This window comes from Canis lupus, chromosome 29 (assembly GCF_011100685.1).
Source record: "Canis lupus familiaris isolate Mischka breed German Shepherd chromosome 29, alternate assembly UU_Cfam_GSD_1.0, whole genome shotgun sequence".
In the NCBI taxonomy this organism is placed as follows: domain Eukaryota; kingdom Metazoa; phylum Chordata; class Mammalia; order Carnivora; family Canidae; genus Canis; species Canis lupus.
Genome location: NC_049250.1, coordinates 2,021,090 through 2,044,868, shown reverse-complemented (window position 1 = coordinate 2,044,868; position 23,779 = coordinate 2,021,090). Strand labels below are relative to the sequence as shown.

Genomic DNA, 23,779 nt, shown 5'->3' with positions numbered 1-23,779 from the left:
AACACTGTCACCAATGCAAGTCATTAATTCTCTGCATCTATACATGCATTACATCTATACCATTGTCTCCAACTTCTTGCTGAATACTCAAATATAATTTAATTTAATTTAAATATGAATTCTCTTCATATATTTGTTTTTATGTGATTGAGAAATGACAAATTTTATTGAAGTTTCCATTAGACCTATCTTTTCTATTGTATCTTCTCGAATTACTCCACATCTTAGAAACAAATTCATTATTGTGACATTTCCTAAAACTGATGCAAGTTTCAAGTATGATGTTTTTATCTTTATCATATTTCTATGTAGTGGGCAGTGGTGTTTAATCAACATCCAACTTTAAAAACCATAATGAAAAATAAACTCAGAATAGTGTATGATCTTCCCGGAGACACAGTGATAATATGACATTTAATATGCAACATATCACATTTATCATTTTCTCTGGTCCCCACTAGTTTGCCTGACATATCCTATACAGTCCATAAAAATGTGAATGCTTACATTGAATGAGAGAATGCTATGTTACATTCTTTGAAGAGTTCAGGTTTGTTATTACCTTGGCTGCTGTGCTGCCTGACTCCTCCTTGGGGGACTAGTTTGAAGCAAAACAGTCAATCCAAGTGAATTATAAACGATAAGGGTGGAATGGTCATACTTAAGCAGGTTAATCCCTCAGTTAATCTCTGAGACTACCTCTAAGAATCTGAGAGTTTCTAAGGACATAGTTTATGACTTCTGCCAGAAAATGACTTTTTTTTGTACATTATACTGATAATTCTAGTATATTATACATTGTACTAATTATGCCAGAGAGCTAGAAATTCCATAACCATTCACAGAATATATAGCCAATCTTTTTTTAAAAAATTATATTTTTTTCTTTATTTTTTTTAAAAAAAATATTTATTTATTTGAGAAATAAAGCACAAGGAGGGAGAGTGGCAGAGGGAGAAGTAGACTCCCCACTGAGCAGGGAGCCAGATACAGGACTTGATCCCAGGACCTTGGGATCATGACCTGAACCAAAGGCAGATGCTTAATCAACTGAGCCACCCAGGCATCCCTGTATTGTCAATCTTAAATGAGCTTTTATAGTCGGCATGTTTCTTTGGAATAGTTATATAACTCAAATTTCTTTAAAATTTCAGAGGAAATTTCCTATTTGATCAAGAATGCCAAAGATAAAAAAGAGAGAGAGAGAGAGAGACATCAAGTTGGCAAATACACCCTTATATCAATTCTGTTTTTAAATTAAACCTACAGTGCTACCTTCAGCTTGGTTATAATTTCACTGCATTTTTATTCCTCCATAATTGTGACTGTTTGCCTGTCATTCTGGTGCTTAAAGAGCTACTTCTCCAGGAATGGCTTTGGCAATATACGGCCTCAAGCTGCTTTGTTTCTTAGAAGTTTGGAACCATGGCTGTCTCTGGGCTTATTTCACCTCTGCTACAAACATCTAAAAGTTTCCAGCTTTTCCCACTAGGTATCATCTTCCCATACATTGTAGCTAACGTTCTCTTCTGGGACATTCCTTTAGGCCCCTATAAACTGCAGGGAAAACTGACAGACTGGAGGAGGCATGCCTGCCAGGGTCTGTTTCTCTCCCTCTGTGAGAAAAGGAAAATAAAATGAAGGCCATGAGTGAAAGTTAAACCTGGTGTATCCTATTGATATGCTTCTTCCTTCCAGCTGGAATAGTAGTTAATCTGAAAGTTCCAGTTACCTGCTATCGTTGCAGTGCCTTCAGATAGTACTCCTCTTTCTCTACTTTTTAAAAAGGCAATCTTTTTAAAAGCCTTCTTTGTAAAATTATTTTATTAAACTTGTACATAGAAATGAATTTTATATGTGATACATTACGTTACAGTGTGTAATTTATACACACATATATATAATATTATATATATCATATATATCTTATATATATTCTCATATATATGTGTATATCTCTCTATCTATCTATCTATCTATCTATCTATCTATCTATCTATAGAGGGAGAGACACATCTCTATAATCGATGCCTATCATCTATTATCTATCATCTATCTATCTAAATGAGCGTGTGTTGACTCACTACCAGTTGAAGAACTACAATATTACCCCCTCCCTTGGCCTTCTGGATTGCTGGTCTCAATCTTATTTTCTCAGGTGACTTTATCTTGATTTTGTGTTTATCATTCTTTTGTCTTGTTAAAAAATAATTCAATCATGTATGTATATATTCTAAAGCATATATTGCTTTGTTTAGCTTGTTATTAAGCATTAGAAAATGCTATCATATTGAGTGTAGTTTTCATTTTTGTTTAGATATGATGTTTAAGATTTATCTATGCCAGTGAGCTGTGGGGAAGCCATTGTGGCTCAGTCATTGAGTGTCCAACTCTTGGTTTGGGTCAGGTCATAATCTGAGTCATGAGACTGAGCCCCCTCCATGCTCAACGCAGAGTCTACCTAAGATCCTCTCCCTCTCCCTCCCCCTTCTGCTCCTCCTCCTACTTATTTCTGCTCTCTCTCTCTCAAATAATAATAAAAAAGATTTATCTGTGCAATTATTTTGTACTTGTACTGTATTTGCTTCTCTATAATGTTTACTTCTCTATAGCATGCCATTTTGTAACAGTACCATTAATTATACATACATTGGATTAGCAATTGATATTTGATTGTTTTCCATTCTTGGTATTTATGAAGAATACTGATAAGGCCATTTTTGTACATGCTTTGCAAAGTGTGCTAAATTGGTTTTTATATGTATACTTGTACCATGCTTCCTTTTTTTTGCCAATATATTGGTTGTAAAATAATATCTTACTCTGTTCATAATTTCACAGTAAAGGTTGAGCATTTTAATCATGTTTATATGAAGATATCATTTCTGTTGCTGAGAAATGTCAGCTTATGTATTTTACTCATTTTTATAATGGCTATTTTGGCTATTTTCTTTTCCTTATGCTTTTAGGAATTTCCATATGTTCTGAATATAATTGTTTATAATATGTATTAAAGATATCTTTTGCCATTTTAGAGCAAAGGGAACCTAAGATCATAAAGAAAATTTAATATATTTTCTTCAGATGTTTAAAGCTTTGACTTTCATGTTTAGATCTTTGATTTTGTGCAGAGTGAGGTAACAGATTTCTTGTTTTACCATGTGGAAAATGTATCATTTATTATGCCTCTACCTTTTTAAAAAATATTTACTGTACCCTAAAATACTTAAAGCAATGAATACTGAGTACTGTTCAATGAAATGTTTTATATATGGGTGCAGTTATGTAAATAAACATTACCAAGCTACATAACTGTAGTATTCTAAGATAGAAAACATTCTAGCATCTCAGTGTTTTCCTCATGTTCATTACTAGTCAATAACCACCCCTGCCCCATGAATTAATCACTGTTATATGCCAATAAATTATTTTTAAACTTTATATGAGTGGAATCATATAGTATATATTTTTTCTGTCTTATCCTCCAGAGAATAGTTTGTGCTTCAGGTGGATTCCAGTCCATTAAGACATATTTTGTATGTTATATGTACTATATATACTGAATTCTTACAATAAAGTAAGCTACAGAAAAGAAAATTCTATTAAAATCATAAAGAAGAGAAAATACAACAAATCTATGTATCAGTATCAGTATACCCACACAATTCAAACCCATGTTGTTCAAGGGTCAACTGTGTAATATAGCTGACTTTTGAAGCAAAAAAAAAAAACTGTGAAGAAACATTAGGAAATGAAATTAGAAATATGAATGTGTTAATGTTAATACATACTTGGTGTTCTAAATTGCTTTCTTCACACCCAAAAATTCAGCAGATGGAACCTCATAAACAACAATTATCCTTGTTATACAGTGGGAATGCTCAGTGACTTATAGTCTTCTCTATAGCTGGATTCTATTCCATTACTTCAGCTCTATTCTCTTTTATAGAGATTGTTACTTCATACACTTACTACCATTCACCCCAAACTATAGTTAGGTCATATTCACCAAGACATTTGCTTCCTTCATGACATCTAAATTTATCCCTGGAGGACAGGTAGAAAAATTAAAATGAGAAAGATCAACATTATACATTTAAATCACTAAGGTATGTATATATATGCCACCTGGGTGACTCAGTTGTTGAGTGTCTGCCTTTGGCTCATGTTGTATATCTTGGGGGTCCTGGAATCGAGTCCTGCATCAGGTTCTCTGCAGGGATCCTGCTTCTTCCTCTGCCTATGTTTCTGCCTCTCTCTGTGTCTCTCATAAATGAATAAATAAAATCTAAAATAAATCAGTACTTATCTTTTTCTGTCTGACTCACTTCATTCAGCTCAGGGTCCACCAGAGAACTCTATAATGTGCTCAAGGTTCATCCATACTGTTGCAAATAGCAAGATATCTGCCTTTCACATGGATGAATAATATTCCATTGATAGATATAGCACATCAAAAATGATTCATTTGTATATATTTCATCGAAATACTGTTTTCTTGTCTTTAGAAGATATCCCCAAAAGTAGAATTGTTGGATTATGTGATAGATTGACCTTTAATTTTTTTTTTTTTTTTTTTTTTTTTTTTTTTGTGGAGACTTCATATTGTTTTCCTTTTTTTTTTTTTTTTTTTTTTTTCATATTGTTTTCCATAGTGGTTGGGACAATTTACATTCCCACCAACAATGTTTAAGTGTTCCCTTTTTACCATATTCTCACCAGCGTCTGTTATCTCTTGTCTTCTTGACAATAGCCATCCCAACAGGTGTAAGGTAATACCTCATTGTGGTTTTGATTTGCATTTCCCTGATGATTAGTGATGTCGAGCTTTTTTTCATGTGCCCGTTGACTATTGTATATCTTTTTTGGAAAAATGCCTATTTTGTTCTGATCATTTTTTAATCAAGTTTTTGTTGTTGTTGTCATTAAATTATATGAGTTATTTATAAATTTTGGATATTAACCCCTTAAATGATATACAGTTTGTAAAAGTTTTCTCCCATTTTGTAGGTATTCTTTGCTTTTTGTTAATTGTTTCTCTTCCTCTACAAATTACAAGTATTCTATGATATCACTTATATGTGAAATCTAAAAAAAAAAAAAAAAAAAAAAAAAAAAACCTGTAAAAAAACAGAGTAAAATGCTAGTTGAAAGAGGATGAGGGAAGGAGATAAGATTGATGGTGTTTAAGGGTGTAACTGTAATGAGTAGTAATAAGCCACAGAAATTTAATGACAGTGTAATGAATATAGGCAACAATATTGAACCATAATTATATAATATAATTAATATTGCTATCATGGCAATCATATCACAATATATAAATATATCAAAATAACATGCTGTACATATTAAACTTATAAATTATTACATATAATTTATTCATTTTATTCAATAAAGTATTAAATATTAAATAAATATTAAATCAAATCAAACCAATCAGGCCTATATTTACCATTTCTACCAAAAAGAATTTGTTGTAACCTTGATATCTTAGCCTAATGGAAGGAAACTTTGTTTATACCCTTAACTCTAATAAAAAAATATTTCCTACTCTGCCTCTCTCTCTCTCTCTCTATCATAAATAAATAAATAAATCTTAAAAAATAGGGGGGGGGGGATCCCTGGGTGGCTCAGCAGTTTGGCGCCTGCCTTTGGCCCAGGGTGCAATCCTGGAGTCCCGGGATCGAGTCCCGCATCGGGCTCCCTGCATGGAGCCTGCTTCTCCCTCCTCCTGTGTCTCTGCCTCTCTCTCTCTCTCTCTCTCTCATCATAAATAAATAAATAAATCTTAAAAAAAATTTCCTGTAGATGCTTGGGTGGCTCAGCGGTTTAGCACCTTCCTTCAGCCCAGGGTGGGACTGGAGTCCCAGGATTGAGTCCCACATGGGACTCCCTGCATGGAGCCTCCTTCTCCTGCTGCCTCTTTCTCTCTCTCTCTCTCTCTCTCTCTCCCTCCCTCCCTCCCTCTGTCTTTCATGAATAAATAAATAAAATAATTAAAAAATATTTCCTATAATAATGGAGTTATGCTACAATATGACATATACCACTAACATCCTAAACAGAAAGAGAAACAGAGAAACTGATAGGCTGGCCCTATTAAACTTAAACTCATGTTGACAAGTAAATACTGTCATGATGTAAAGTTGACCCTTGAACAACAGAGGTTGGAACTATGCAATCCAGTTATAGGTGGATTTTTTTTTTTGCCTCTTATTTTTTAAAATTTTGATTCTAGTATAGTTTTAGAGTGTTATGTACAATACAGTGATTCAACAGTTATGGGAAATTTTATTTTTTAGCAGTACATTATTGTAAATATATTTTCTCTTCCTTATGGTTTCCTTAATAACATTTTCTTTTTCCTAGGTCGCTTTATTGCAAGAACAAAGTATACAGTAATATAACACACAAATTATGCATTAATTGACTGTTTAAGTTATTGGTAAGGTTTCTGGTTAACAGTAGACTATTTGGGGAAGTCAAAAGTCATATGTGGAATTTCCAACTAGATGAAGATTGGCACCTCTAACCCTTGCGTTATTCAAAGGTCAGCTGTATTATGATGATGTTTATTTTCTAATTAAGAAATTTGAGCAGTTGCCGATACAAATACAATGAACTTTCTGGGAGTAATTAATAAGAAAAGCAACACATTAAAAACTGAACAATGTGGAGTAAAAGCAGCCTAGGGTACACAAAAAAGATCAAATTACTTTCTTCTTTACTTAATTTGAACAGAACAGTTACTGCTTGAATTACACATCAGGGATCTCTGAATTTCACTGAACATAAACTATATTTCAATTGAAATTATTTAAGGAAGCAGAAGTTTTTTCTTTCTCTTGTCTATGAGTCCAGAGAAATGGAATGTAGCAGTTTCTTTCTCCAGGGGGCAGTCTTAAGCAAACCTGGCTCACATCCTCGTACTAACGCTTGAGCTGAGCGTTGACAAAACGAGGTTAGAAACCCACGCACAAACTCTTGCCTTTTAAAATGCCTATGTTCGTCTGGATTTAATTTCTATTACAAAAGCACATGAACGATATAATTACAACTTTCCCTGTAACATAAAACATTTCATATTAAATTATTAAATACTATTTAAACAATCTCGTAGCTAGTTAATAAAGCAAACTATACCTGCTGTGCCCAAAAAGCACAACTTGAGAAATGTAAATAGAAATTAATTTTATTTTTGTCTTCATCTAACCTGTTCCAGGAAGTGGCATAACTTACTTTTATGCTTGCTTTCAGGTAATAAAAGCTCCATAGTAGCTTTAAGTTACATTCATTGTCCCAGCGAACTACCTTCTCCACATGAAGCTTACTGTAAATGGGGACATAATTCTAGAACCAAGCATTATTACCTATTTTCTTATTTTCACACACTTCCTTCCCCAATCCCACTTTATTTTTTCCCAATCCCACTTTAAATAAAAGGTCAGAATATTCTTTCTTGACAGGTCCCATCATAAAATGGGTTCCTACACTTCCAGCCTGCAGAAGCTCAAAGCTTAATTCTTTCCCTATAGGTACAAGAATGGTTTTCTTTTTTCCTGAGGTTTCTTTCTGGATCCCTTGCCACTGCCCTTCCAATCATTCTATTCTTTAATGCTACCATTTCAGAAAGTCCCCATACAAACTTTAACAAGGGTGTCCATGGCTCTGTTCCTTGCCCACACCACTTACACCTATGCGTGTTTGGTCCTGTCAACATTTAGAGTGCAAGAAAATCCCAGCTAAACCATCTCTCTCATACTCAGGTGTTAGAGAAAGTGCCTAGTCCTGATCTCTCGGATTTGTTGTGAGTCAGACAGTAGTCCACTACATCCCCAAACTGTAGGGATAAGTCCCTAGTGGTCTTATTTTCTTTCTAGACTTGAAATGAAAAAAAAAAAAGAAAAAGAAAAAAAAAAAAAAGAACAGAATCCCTTATTCTCCTTCCTGATGGGCAGGAGAGGAGACTTAGGTATAGATTATCTCTTTAAGCAAAGAGATATTTTCAAAGAATAGACCCTCAGTGCTACTCCCTACCACTTTATATCTTCCTTTTGGGTTTTATAGCCCGTGAAATGGTTTCTGTCCTATTACTTTGAAATTTCTGCCTTGTGGTCTTAAACCTCCCTTTGAGCTTTCATATTCTTTTGAATTTTGGGTATCTAAGTCTCTGCTTTCCATTAATATCCTCTTATAATGTATTCATATTGAGAAATTTCTCTGAAAAAGGCAACCATGTTTCTTCTAGCATGTTCTCACACTTAATTTCAGACGTGATTCTTTGTCATTGTAAAGGAATCCTTTACAACTGTTTTAGAGTAAAGAAACTTTGCAATTTGCTGGGTTCTAATAATTCAGGTGTTAGAAATCTAAGACTTTTGGATATAGTATTCACCTTGTGTGACTAGAACTTTCTGAAATTCAGGGAGTTCTCTTGCAGCTAACCTGTAGCGTTTTCACTTCCTATAGGAGCTAATAGTTGACCATATCTGTGCACTTTGCAGAGTTACACTAATCATTGCTTCGAACAAAAAACACAAAGTGTTATTAAGAACCAAGTGCTAGCAATGTAACCGCACAGTGCTAGGATTTGCTTAGATATTTTTAATTGAAATCCACTCCCTAAATTTGAAGAGATTTTATTATAATGGTGGAGGGAGAGAAATAGAAACAGATAATTTGCAGCAAAAGGTGTTAAGTGCTATAACAGAAATATGAACAGAATCATATGAAAGTGAAAGAAATGGAGAAACTCAGAGTGTATGGCAAAGGGAAAGCAGTATGTTACTAGACTGAGGAAGGAAAGGAAACCACTCCAGTCAGATGGGAAATAATCTAATTCTGTGATTATTCTAAATACATTTGAAAGAGAAAATATATCCAAAATATTTGTCAATTGATTCAACAAACACAGGTCTTCTTTTCGTACTGATATTTCCCTTGAAGCATCTGATATTCTTTGAATTACTATGTGGTTTTGTATCTTGAACTATTTGCAGTGCACTCTTGCATCCTAACTCTGTTATTTTGTAGCTTTAGATTTCCATATTTACTTCCACAATCACTGAAGGGCTATGGGTTTGTTCTTCTCATTAGTAAGCGCTGCTTACTTGATAATTAGATATCAGCACTAGCCATGTACACAAAAGCATTTTTCTGCTCTAAAAATGATGGAATTATAATCACAATTTCCCCAGAAACAAATAAAAAATCTCGGTTCTGAAATTAACTATAATTAATTCACTATATATATTACTAAAATTTATAAATTTATGAATATATACAAATATAAAATATATATAGATATACACATATATATATACATGTACAAATATAGGTATATATCCACATATACAAATATATGTGTATCTACACATATGTAAAATATATATTTTATAATATATAATGCACATTATATTATAATATAAAATGTATAATTTTAAATATTATGAAAATATAAATATTCCATATTATAATAAATGAAATATTAGATATAATATAACATATTACATATACATATAAAAATATTTTTATAATTAATAAAATTTATAATTTTATATTATTATGTTATATTTAGATTATTATATATAATTATTATAATTATATAAGTATTTTACTTTATTACTTTTATTTTGAATGATTTCATTATTCATAAATATATTTTATATATTTAATATATAATTTAATATATATTAAATCATATGAATATGTGAAATAACATATATAATTTAATATATATTTTATTTTTATAATTTATAATGTATAGTTGCATAAATATAAATATATTTATATTCAATATTTAAACTATATATTAAATATATAATCTGTAAATAATAATCATTTATTCTATTATTTTAAATTATTTTATGTTATTAATTATAGAATTATTATTTTAATAATGAAAAATATGAAATTATAGAAATTTAGAAAATATGTAATGTTAAAATTAACTAATTGTATAAATAGCTATGATTAAGTTAACTATAATTGAAATTGGTATAGGAAATGACCTTAAATTAACACCAAAAGAAATGTGTTTGTATATCAGTGGTTAGGTTTAAATTTTGAAAGTTAGAAAATGATTAGATCATAAGTTTGGTAAGGATAGCTCTTCATTCATGAATGATCAGACATCGATCATAGCTACTATTTGTAATCATTAATCTTCTAATAATACACATTTTTATCCTCAAAGTGTTGAATGTTTTTAAGAGGCAATTTGAATTATGGTTGCAAAGGGATAAAAACCAAAAATATTTAAAGCTGGAAGACCATGATTTGATACATGAACTTCAGAAAACTAAGATTTATAGAGCATATGATTGCTTCTAAATGAATTGCAATATTGATGAAAGGAAGCAAAGACATCAGTTGTACAAGATATAAAATATGTCCTAGTACTAAATCACCATTTCTTGGCCTTGCATTTATTGTCATAGGTCATTTTTACATATTGTTTTAGAGAAAAATTTATGTCATGTCCACAGTGAGGCATATTCAATACTCATTTACTCATTTAGCAAATATTTATTGAACAGTGTGCCGGGTAATGGAAGTAAAATATGAATAGAAATGGCCTACCCTTTAATAATGTTTAGTGCAGGGTACTCAAAAACTCACTTTATTAAACATTAAAACTGCTCCTACACATTAACTATAAAAAATTGAGGAACACACAGGAAGAGCTGGCTCTTTGCTCTAGCATATGTTAGAAAAGGAGGGGTTTTAGACACGTTTTCTTGAAATGCCTTGCAAAGAATGGTACTTGATCACAGACAAATAAGTTTTCTCAAGACTGGAAAAGTTAAGGGGAAATACAGTTATGTCAGGTACAAGCAGATAGATATTATTGAGAGCTTTTTATGTGTTTGCATTTTTCATAAAAGCTAGTGGTAATTTCTGTGAAGCAGAATGTAGAGTTATGTTTTTAGAATTTAGAAGAAAAACTGAAAAGGAAACTTAGAATCTTCCTATTAAGGTTTTTTTCTACAATGATTAGCTACTTAATGTAGAAATGTTAGACAACGGAGACTTCTTCAAGAACTTTAGGTAAGATAACAACATGGAATTATCTCACATCTCTCTGGGGGAGAAGATGTAGGAGTGGGAAGTGGGGTGGGGAGGCAAGACAAGAGATAAGAAAATAAGTTAGGATGCTGACTTTATAATTCTATGGGGTTCTCCAATTGTACATGGCAAGGAGAAGGGAGGAGGAAGAGCCATTTATATTGAACATAAAATGAACCGTGGAAAATATGAATTATTTACATATACAACCTTGAATTTTGGTTGCAAATGTTTACTTATATATGTTTATGTACTTTTATGTACCAAGTTTCAAGTTTACTTATGGATTGGTATTATACAATTTCACTGACTCCTGTTTTCTACCCTAAATATTTAGTTGATGTTTGGTCCCCTGAGAATTATAACACTTCTAATGAGGGTTGTTTCAGCTCTATGGGCTTTGAGAGTCATTTTATCATGCTTAAACACAGTTGGTTTGGGCTTTTTATCTGCCTGTCATTTACTACGTGTAATCACATGTGCTCTGCTTCCCCCGTCCCCCAAAAGCCCTTGACCTTTCCAACATGACTTCATATATGAAAGGAAGTATGAGAGAGGAGAAAAGAATACAAAAAGACAGCTGTCTGAAACAATTGAAGTTAAAAGACCTGAAAAATGTTCATAGTCACCCTCTGCACCCTGCTTTCCATTGCTTCTCAGGACGGCCTCCTCTCCAAGTAACATACCGATCAGTTGTTCTGCTGCCTGGAGGGCAGTTGGGAGAGGTTCCAGGACCATATCCTGGCATAGCATAAAGAGTGTTGTGATCCATTAGTGATGGGCATGGGGCTGAGAAATGTGATGCGGAAGTTATCGATTATTCTGGAGAAACATGGCTCTTCTAAAGCATGAATAAAATGCTTGCCAAGGGAAGGGGGCTATGTTTATGGAAGATCTAAATATGCTTTGTACAATATGGAAGCGATTAGCCACACATGTTTTTGAACACTTGAAGTATGGCTAATCTCAACTGAGATGTGCTATAAATATAAGATATACACTGTAGAGTGACCTACGTATATCATCTAACAGTACTCCATTTCGGTTGTTTGTTATTTTATGGTTGATTTTGAGAGTTCTTTATTTATTCTAAAAATGAGTCCCTTGTAAAATTTGTAATTTCACAATATCTTCTCAGGGTCTAATTTCTCTTTTCATCTTTTTAAGAGTCTTCTGTAGATCAAATATTTTAATTGCTTGAATTTTTGTTTATTAAATGTTTTGCTTTATGTACTTTATGTTTTTGTTGTCATGCCTAAGAACTTTTCACCAGGCCATACATGCTTGGTACCATGGATTTTTCCTGTTATCTTCTAAAGTGCTATAGTTTTACATTTATGTATAAATCTATAAACAACTTTAATTTTCTCCTTTTAATTTGTGAAGTTTATATCATCTCCTTTAAAAAAAAAAAAAAACTTCTGGATATTCAATTACACCAGCACCATTTGTTGAAAAGGTTTGCCTTCCTCTATTAAATTGCTTTTAAAAAATTATTTGACTATGTTGCATGGGGCTATTTTGGGGCTCTCTATTTAGTTCCATTAAATGTTTGGTAGAATTCAAACTCAGTAGAATGAAGCCATTTGGCCTTGGGTTTTTTGTTGTTGTTGTTGAGAGATTTTTGATACTTATTCAATCTCCATACTGGTTATAGATTTATTCAGATTTTTTGTTTCATTGTGATTCAATCTTGGTAGTTTGTGCATTTCAAAACTTTGTTCATTTTACATAAATTATCCATTTCATTGGCCTACAATTGTACATAGTCCTTTTTCCTTGCAAAACTATTTGTAATTTTGCTTCTTCCAACTCTTTTTTTTTTTTTAAGAAATAAGGCTTTGATTTGTTTTTTAATTTTTATTTATTTATGATAGTCACAGAGAGAGAGAGAGAGAGAGAGAGAGGCAGAAAGACAGGCAGAGGGAGAAGCAGGCTCCATGCACCGGGAGCCCGACGTGGGATTTGATCCCGGGTCTCCAGGATCGTGCCCTGGGCCAAAGGCAGGCGCCAAACCACTGCGCCACCCAGGGATCCCCTTCCAACCTTTTTTTTTTTTTTTTTTAAAGATTTATTTATTCATGAAAGACACAGAGAGAGAGAGAGGCAGAGACACAGGCAGAGGGAGAAGCAGGCTCCATGCACCGGGAGCCCGACGTGGGACTCGATCCCGGGTCTCCAGGATCACGCCCTGGGCCAAAGGCAGGCGCTAAACCGCTGCGCCACCCAGGGATCCCCCCCTTCCAACCTTTTTTAAACTTGTTTTTCTCTTCTCTCTTTTTCCCTTGGACATTCTAGATAAAGGTTCCTCAATTTTGGTAGTGCTTTCAAAGAATTAACTCTTGGTTTGCTTTTTTTGTTGTTGTTTTTTGTTTTTTGTTTTGTTTTGTTTTTCTGTTTTTGCTTCATTTAGCTCTGATCTCATCTTTATTATTTCCTTCATTCAGTTGGCTTTCTGTTTAGCTTTTTCTTATTCATATAGTCTCATAAGGTATTAAGTTACGTTGTTGATTTGAGATCTTTAAAATTTAAGCTAAGCTTTGTATAATTTTCCACCACAGCACAAATAGGGTATCTCATTGCAGTTCAGCAAAGGGTGGAATCTAAGCTCCCCACTTGGCCTTTGTTGGTATGGCTGGAGCTGCAGCTTTTCTCTGGTGTTTGTCCAGACCAGTTTGGTTATTGTCTAAGTTTTATGCCTTTTGAGGTTGCCCCATTCCTTGTCCTTTGACTAGAGAGAGTAAAGGACATTTTTATCTGTGCCTGTTAGTGTTTTCACATTGATGGCTTCTCAGAACTCAGTCTGAGAAGTATGAAAGAGCAGAAAAAAAACAGGGAACTCTTTGTCATGTCATTTTCAAGTCCTGTATTTTCTATACTTTTCAGTTTCTGTTTATATGTGTTTTATATAGAATGTCCAGGTGTTTCAGCTATATTTAATAGGAGAAATAAGGAAAGTATTTCTACTCAATCATCCAATATTTACTTTCCGAAATAGTTTTTAAAAACAGCATATTTAATGAATTGTTAATTTAAATGATTTTATTAGTGCTTTTATTTCAGAACTGTTTTATTTTATCCAACATACATTACTAACTTTATTTTTAATGATGACCAACCATGTAGCTTTTAAAATTTGTTTACAAAATTTTCTTTATAAACACCACAATTCTCAAAATCATTGTTTATTGGGATCCCTGGGTGGCGCAGCGGTTTGGCGCCTGCCTTTGGCCCAGGGCGCGATCCTGGAGACCCGGGATCGAATCCCACGTCGGGCTCCCGGTGCATGGAGCCTGCTTCTCCCTCTGCCTGTGTCTCTGCCTCTCTGTCTCTCTCTGTGTGACTATCGTGAATAAATAAATAAAATCTTTAAAAAAAAAATCATTGTTTATTTTATAAAAAGGTTTTTAGATTTCAATCAAGGCCAATAACAGGGTTAATTTTGTAGATTTATTTTGTATATAGAATTACTGGCTTATATGTTAACATTTTATTCCATTATCATGAATTTTCATAATTATGGGACTAATTTCTTATGACTATTTGAAATATTATGTTCAAATTTGCTCCTTGAGGTTCAATTTTATGACTTTTTAAATAAACTCCAATAGGAATAATCTGAAAGCAGGAAACTGTACTATAAAAAAAAATCAATAGCAATTTCTTTCATATTCTGTTACTCTAAATACAAATTTAATGCATTGGTGAAGAATAGAAAATTTAGCTACTTAATTTAATTTTTAATTATTACAAAAGAAATACCTGTGTAAGGAAAAAATATTGGCCTACTCTCCCTATTTTCACACATTCAGACTGTGAATTGATTAACTGGACTTTGTACTGTGCTCCTTATGCATGCCAGCTGTGTTGGCCCTCACATTTTAAATTACAGATACCAAAGAAGTTGGCTTTGTTACAAGAACTTGCTGTCTATGGGAAGTATGTAATGATATTCTAGCAACCTCAGCAAAACACTATTTCTTTTTTCAAAAATGTTTCCTTTTGGTCACCTGGGTGGCTCAGTCCATTAAGCATCTAACTTCAGTCAAAGGACAATTCATCTGAATTCAGGTCATGATATTAGGGTCCTGGGATGGAGCTAGCCTCAGGCTCCTTACTCAGCATGAAGTCGGTTTTTCCCTTTCCCCCTCCTATTTCCCCTATTGGCGTGCACATTTTTGCTCTATCAATATAAATTTTAAAAAAAATTCCCCAATATCCAAAATCTTTTTAAAAATAAGGCAGGATCTGTGGTTAGTTTTTGTACTGGCTGGCTCTGGAGCCTCTGTGGCACTGGAACTTCTAGCCCTTGGATTGCAAGTGGAGTTTGTTGTGGCTATATGGGGTTCTTGTGGCCTTACTGAAATTCCTGTATACTTCTCAGGGCCTGTCTGGACCAGAGACCAAGATAGTACCACAGTTCTTGAGAGAGTCTAGGGCCACCTGGTTGAAGGTGAGGCTCTTGCCCCAACATTGAGGATGTAACTCCAGGCATGGCTATTCAGGCGCAGTGTACACACCTTCAGTTTGGCACCTCCTGTGCATGCACATCATAAGTTATAGTACCTACAGCAACAGCTATTTTGTTTTCCCAGTCAGGCAGCTTCATCTTCTGGATCATCCAGGATTGGGGCTGAGGAAGTGGGTTGGTGCAACTCATGAACAACCACTTCAACACAAGTTGGCTAAAGGTAGAGTAGGCTAATGGGGAAAGAAACCTGTGCAAATTGACCAACAGTCTCAGGTAGATGTCCTGGCTCTTGGGCTCCTCCTTGTGGTGGATGCTGACTCCCATGATGGAACCTCCTTGTCAGCCAGGTCTGGAAAGAGAACCAAAAAGTTTTCACGTTTTCATGAAGATATTTTTGAAAAGTATTGGTAAATAATTTCAAGAATTTTTCAATTTGAATTTGCCTCATGTTTTTTCATGATTAGGCAGGGGCTATAAAAACTGGGAAGGCATGCCACAAAGGTGAAGCATCTTTTTTTTTAGTACTTACAGGTGCGTGACATCAACATAACTTATTTTAGTTATGTTAAACGTAAACCCTTGTTTGACATGGTGTCTTCCTGGTTTCTCCATTGTAAAGTTAGTATATTTTCTCCTTTTCAAAACCCTATTTCTTGGAAGTGAGCCCCTATTTCCAGCCACACTCAAGGCAGGTGGATTAAGGCCCACATTCTGAAGAGGGAAATATCAGAGAATTTATGGGATTATATTAGAACATCAGAACAAATAATGTATTACATTATTTGTGGGAGATATTTTTATGCTACCCAGCTATTGTTTTTCTACTTAAAGTTTTTCCCACCAATTTTAGTATTTCTTAGTGGAACTTGGCAGCAGCATGATGGTTTTCCAGTAGTGATTTTCTGCTTCTCCTGGTCCTTCCAAAGTTAATATTTAAAACTCTCCTGTAAGGAAAAGTTGTCCTTTCTCCCTCATTAATTTATTCAATCATTTCCTTATATCAGTATGGAGTCTTGCATATTTATTTTACACATTTAGGTTATAATTTAATACTATCATTATTTATTTTGTTGCTCAAATTCTTACAACTTTGGCCCCGGGAGCTCTTTCACATTGGCTGCTGTGTCCTTTCGAACTGGATTCTTCGCTTGCCTTTTTTTTTTTAAAGCATCGCCTTACTTTCTTGCACTACAACATGCTCCAGGCACATCTTGTATTTTGTCCCTTCCTAGGTTTACAATCAGCATTTCTCCAAGGATCTCTCTTTAGTTTAATCCAGGAGTGGCATTGGAATAATAATAGCTGGGTTCTAGGAGTTTTCATTGTTACTAGGGTGTTACTTTTTCTAGGCCTACTCAGTAAGGAAGCTAGAAATACAAGTATGTATACTATTTACTTATTTGTTCAATACTGTAAAGTAGCGTCAGAATTTATCAAGTAGAGTACACTCTTTATGCACAAATTTTTTTTTTTATTTATGCACAAATTTTTGTCTTCAGTCTTACATATCTAGTAAAAAAATACCAACATTCTGGTTGATTTTCAAAAAGTTTCAGAGAGTAATGTTCTGTTTGTGATGTACAATCGTATGGGACTTGACATGAATGACTGTATATGCATCACCTCAGTACCACTCAGTTCCCTAAAAAGTCCCTTGCATATCATTGTCACCAAGCACTCCAATGTTCCTGAATCTCTTACATCCTTATTTCATATTTCTTATTCCAGAAGAAATACCTTCTTATAGAATATCTCTGTTGACAATCAATGCTCTCAAATTTTGCTTGAGAGATGGTTTTCTGGAAAACTGTCTCTTGTAATTCTGATCTTTCTTCCTCTGTAAATAATAATTATGCTGGTAATGTTCGCCCCTCAGCTTTCCTTCAAGGTTTTCTTTTGGTCTTTAATTTGGGGAAGTTTAAATATAACATGCTATATGGGCAGGTTTGTTTATTTTGTATTTATTATCCTACTTGTTGTTTTCTGAACTTCTGTGGTTTGGTGCCTGCCACTGATTTGCATTTTTTCTGAGCCATTTCTTTTACTGTTATCTATTTCTTATACTTTATTTTCTCCCTTTTTTTCCAGCTAGGAATCTAATTTGTTAAACTATTGATAGTTTCCCACAGTTCTTGAGTTCTTTGTTGAATTTTTTAACTTCTTTTTTCCTTTCCATTTCATTTTGTAAAATTTCTATTAACCTGTTTCTAAGTTCACTGATAATTTCCTCAACTATGTAGTCTTCTGATAAGCTTATCAAAGGCATTCTTCGGTATTTCTGTGGTTTAAAAAAATCTAAATTTCCATTTATATAATTCTTAGAGTTTCCATATATCTGCTGAAATGATTTACATTTGATCTTATATACTTTCTACTTTCTCCACTGGAGAATTTGGCATATTAATAATATTTAAAATCCCTTTTATGTTAGTTTCACTATCTGTATGTTACTTAATTTTGATTCTGAAGATTAGTTTGTCTTCAGAAAAAAATGTTTTGCTTTTTGTTATGCCTCATTATTTTTGGTTGAAAATCATATGTATACATAACAGTAAATACAGAAGTATGTTTGTTTATGACTTTCCTTCTGTTAAGACTTTAAAGTGGGGATTTGTGTTGATATTGTCAGTAGTTGGACGGTGTTTGAGGTTTATTATTGTTTTAGTAACCCTCAGAGTACTAGAGCCTTCAAGTTGCTCTTTTGATATCTTTTGTTTATGGAGTGAGTTAATTTGCTAAAGGATTTTACTCAGTGTTTGCTCCCTGCTTGTCTTTGGGACTCTTCACTAGGTTGTGGATCTTTCTTTCACACTGCTCCCCAGGGAAAATATACCCTTAGCAGACAATACAATCTTCTCAGCTGCTATGCTTTTTCTTGTACTTATTAGTGTAGTGGTGGGGAATTAAGCCTGTGTCTTTTAAAATTTATTTAAAATTTCTAGACCAATCTTCTAACTGGCTTACATGGCATTCAGCAACATATCCACCAAGTATGTTGAGTTGTATTTCCCCCTGCAGGCACCAACATCTCTCCATATTACCTGTTATTTGTTTGCTCTGCAACCTAATCTTTGGACAAATCACTAAGTTTGCATGTTAATGTAGTTTTTTTCTTATTGTAAGAGTGGGAACTATATTCTTACCAGAGTTTTATATCACTGAGATAAAACTTGAGGTCCACTAAGACAACTATTTTTATTATGTCGAATACTGCACATGCTTTCTTTTGCCTAAAGATGTGTCTGTCTCCTTTAATTTTATTGATCTTAGTCAATGATACTGATATGCATTCAGTCATTTAGCCTGGAAACCAAAGTTGCATTTGACTACTTTCTGTCTGTATCTTTCATCCCTACATTCAAAATATTGCTAATACTTGATAATTCATTTACAGAAAATATATTTCTACTTTCTATTTCCAGTGTTTAAAGTTGTGTTTATATGATGTCTTTCCCAAATTTTTGTAGGGTCCACTATTCCTTCCAGTGGTGTCTCCACACAACTACCCATTGTCCATCAAGCTGCTAATGAAGCTTTTCAAAATCAAATTTTGGTTATACTACATTCATGCTTGTTTTTAAACCTAATTATTACCTCTTATGTTTCCAACACAGAACACAAAGCCATAGTTGACACTAATGAGAGTGGCTTCTTAGCAGAGACTCATCAATGGACTAAATCTGTGCCCTCTGATCTTTTCCTTCTGATGGTTGATGATCCAGATATCTGACCTTCCTGGACCAGTAACAGTCTTCCTAATGAGATCAAGAAATACTGATAGAGAAAGGGTGAAGTTCTGGGAATTATATCATCTTAATATAGAATGACACTTTGTCAGAATAAAAGGGAATACTATTATTACTTTAGGATGAAATTATAAACTAACCAAATTGAGACAGTCTCAGGCCAATCTTACTCTAATACCAGTGTAGTTGGAGAGAGGCCCACAAATCCATGCTATCATTACCCTGTCCTTTGGAATGTTTCTATGTTCACTTCCTCTGCAGTTTTCTGGGCTACCCAACTGAGCTTTCAATTTTGTTAAGTTTAATTTTTGTTTCTATGTTTCTTCCTGTTTTTTCTTCAGCTAGCCAAATCATTCAGTTTTATTCCATGTTTGAGGTTCTTGTTTTGCTAATATGAAGGTACCATGGTCCTCTGTTACATCTGGAAATAAGCCTTAGCATTACTAGTCCCTCCCTACAAAGATTGGAGATTTTCCTGTACCAAAGCTCATTTTCTTTTTGTTTGTTTGTTTGTTTGTTTTGTTTTGTTCTGTTTCATTTTTAAAGATTTTATTTGTTTATTCATGAGAGACACAGAGAGAAGGCAGAGACATAGGCAGAGGGAGACGCAGGTTTCCCACAGGGAGCCTGATGCCAGACTTGATCCTGGATTCTAGGATCACGTTCTGAGCCAAAGGCAGACACTTCAACCCCTGAGCCACCCAGGCATCTCAAAGCTTATGACTGATATCTTGCTATTTATGAAATCATCTCTCACATAGATTGCACTCATGATCATAATCCTCTGTAGTGTTCTAGAAAATTGTTGAAGATTATTATACATGCTAATTGATGAATTTTTGTCTGGCATGATTTATCTGGCAGAGTCCCAGCAGGACCCAAAAGACACTCTAGGCTGGGATTAAAAGATAATTTAATGAAGTTTTTACTATAAGAGTGTAGGAAAAGTTTATTGAATTAATATCTTATCTGTGGACTAACTACAGCATGAATTTATTATTTCCCTGTACTTGAAGGGCAACGAAAGGAAATGGCATTATTGATGCCTTATGAGAGCTGGAGCTGTGTGAGTAGAGCAACTTGAAAGAGGAGTAACACGACCTGATGGATTAGAAACAAAATACTTTGCTCTTCTCCTTCTTTTTCTTCTTGCTAGAACTAAGAGGATCATGGAGATGTGTGATGCAGTATGTCATAATCATGTCTCCAGGGTACAGAAGGAATGAAAGTTAGACAAAATATATGATGATAAGGCTAATGGAAAATACTCTCATACCTAGAAATTACTGTTGCATAACCTTGTAAGTCACCGGTTTTAATACAGTCAACATTAAAAGTAGGTCAAATTTTCTTTGAACTTTCCACATTGAAGGGATTGAGTTTGATTCTAAGCATTGTATCCCTTTTGTCTATCTTGCTTATCCTGTTCTGGTAATTAATTGGAGAATGGAATACAAACAATAGATATGGTCCTGTGGTCCTCTATAGCAAATTTCTTCAAACTGGAGATCCCTGAAGAAATGATATGTTAGGAGAACACAATATGAAAGCAGAGGGGAAAATAAGGAATGTGTTTGTAAAAGCTATAGGGGTGTATAGGTAAAGGGAGGATCCTGATTCGACTTTAAGAATGGGAAGAGGATAAGGACCCAGAGGTCTTGATATTAGTGAAGAGCAATTTCAATGAAGATTGAAGAATTGATTAGTATTGAACGAAAAAGTTGTAGTGAGAGAGATCACAAAGTTCCATCTCTTGGAAATCAAGTAATTCATTCAAATAACATGTCTCATAGCCCCATGATTTAAGTAAATATGATATGCTTATAGATGGATGTAAATTGAGTGATAAAGAGTGGAGGCTCTGGAGTCAGAATGCCTTGCATCAAAGAGTTTATCACTTTTCTTGTTATATGATCTCAAGAAAATTCACATAAACTTTATATGGCTAAGTTTTGAAATTTGGTTGGAAAATGGAGAAAATAATATTAAATGACTTTAAAATACATAGAAAACTGCCTGGTTGAGAGTAAATGCCAAATAAATATTCTTTTATTATTTTGACATCAGGAAGAAAATAAATAAAAATAGATTAGTTCAATTCTGTCTATGAAGGAGTATATGTTTTGATTTTCCATCTCACAAAAGTAGAAAACTAGACAAATTATATGAAATTACTGTTTTTGGATAATTGGGACCACATGCAGTATACAACTGTGCTTCAAAAGAGAAATGAATTGATCATTGCAAAGACAGATTTAAATCTAGATGCAATTTATAATTTTCCCTTTCTAGATTTAAGAAGGGGAAATCTGAACAAATCCCATTATTCTTTCTGAGTTAAGGTATAATGACTTTTTGGGGATTCCAAAGTGTCCAGATTTTGTGGGATAAAATACTGGAGAAAAGGAAGCTCTACAGAGAAAACTCTAGAATCTTCATGGGATCACCATAAGTCTCTAGCTGAACATAAATCTGCAAATGTGTAGGTGAAACTACAAATCTTGGGAGATGAAACCTATCAAGAAGAGAACAATTACCAAGGATCTAACAGATGAACAATTTTCAGAGTTCATAAATGGCTGAAAATGTTTTAATCCTCATGAGACACAATAGAGAAACCTCACTGAATACATAAATATTTAGTAGATGTATCAGAAGGTTCACATAGTAGTAATGCTTTGCCAAGCCTAAAGACTATTTTAGATTTCCCCTAAAGAAAACTTAATAGCTATTCTAAAGAGCATGTAGCTGGTATACAAATGATAAACTGTTAGCCAAAATTAATTTAACACTTTGTAAAACATGTTTACAGATAGAACTCAACAAAGAGGACTCAAACAAAAAAAGTGTCCCACAAGCACTAAAAAATTACTAGACATGCCAAGAAGCAGGAAGTATAAACCAGAAATAGGAGGAAAATCAGTTAATAGAAATAAAAAGTAATTAAATAAAGGGCAAACACACTGCAACTAGAAGATAAGACTTTTATAGTATTATATTTATAAATATTTTTAAATGCTCAAAGCTTTAAACGGAAACAAACATAATAAGACAAAATTAAAGATCTCGGAAAGAAGTAAATGAAAGTTCTGGAAGTAAAAATATTATATTTGAAGTAAAAATTTTTCCTTTAAAGAATTACTAACAAATTATATACTGCAAAAGAAAAAAAATAGATTAGTGAATTTAAAATGGGCAGGGACTCAGTGACATGAGGACAAGATGGAGAGGACTAAGGTATGAAACTGGAGTTTCAGGAAGGGGGAAGAGTGGTGAAAAACGCATGGAGATAATATGATTGAATATTTTCCAAATATTAGGAAAATTATTAAATAACAACTCAAAAAGCAACAAACAATAAAACACAAAGGAAAACATATTAAAACACATCATAATTAATTTTTTTAAAGATTTTATTTAGCATGAGAGACAAAGAGAGAGAGAGAGAGAGAGAGAGAAGCAGAGACACAGGCAGAGGGAGAAGCAGGCTCCATGCAGGGAGCCCAACATGGGACTTGATCCTGGGATTCCAGAATCATGCCCTGGGCTGAAGGCAAGCACTAAAGCACTCAGCCACCCAGAGATCCCCATAATTAATGTTTTGAAAACCAGTAATATGGAGAAAAAAAGGAATAAAAGGAGAAGAGAAATATCCATAATATAAAGGACAAATGTAAGAATTTTTATAAAGATCTCATCAAAAATAACAGAAGCCAAGTGACAATGGAATGACACCTTTAAAATGCTGGAAGGAAAGGAAAACTATCCATTTAGATTTATACCATGTAAAACATAAAGAAAAACAATTTCAGAGAAGTAAAAGCTGAGAGAATTAGTCTGTAGGAGATCAGCACTACTGGAAAAGGTGGAGATGTTAAATTTATGAGGAAATATAAGATTTTTTTTCTTATTTTTAAATTTTAAATGATTTTTAAATGTATAAAAGAAAATAAATGAATTATATTGTGGATTTTATATAATATGAAAAGTAAAATTTATAATCACAGAAACACAGAGAATAAGGGTAGGAAATTGAAATACAGGGTTAAAAGTTTCTTATGTCACAAATTGCATCATAATGTCCTAAAATATTAGATGACACTGTAAGAATAAAATGCCTGTTGTAAAAACTAGAGTTACCATAGAAAACATACCAAAAAAAAGTACAGTTAAAAATCTAGTTGAGAAGATGAAACTTCTTATTACAAAGAAGACGAAGCAGCAAAGTACACACATGGCAAATAAAACACAAATGTCAAAATGGTTGAAATGAAGCCAATAATAGCAATTATTACTTTGAGTGTAGATAGTCTAAATGCACAGGGAAAAGGCAAGGTTGTCAGAATGGATAAAAGTGTTGTGCAAAAACCTTCATTTTACATATAAGGACATAAATAAGCTAAAAAATAAAAGATTAGAAAAAGGCATCTATGTAAAAACAAATAATAAGGCTAAATCCACTGTCTTACTGCTATCAGACAAAGTAGACATT

At 33.5% G+C, this 23,779-nt stretch overlaps 1 pseudogene; it reads right to left on the bottom strand.

Annotated features, from left to right (window-relative positions):
- Nucleotides 1-15,324: 15,324 nt before the first annotated feature.
- LOC100684843 lies at nt 15,325-15,865 on the bottom strand (annotated as a pseudogene).
- Between the last annotated feature and the right edge of the window lie 7,914 nt (nt 15,866-23,779).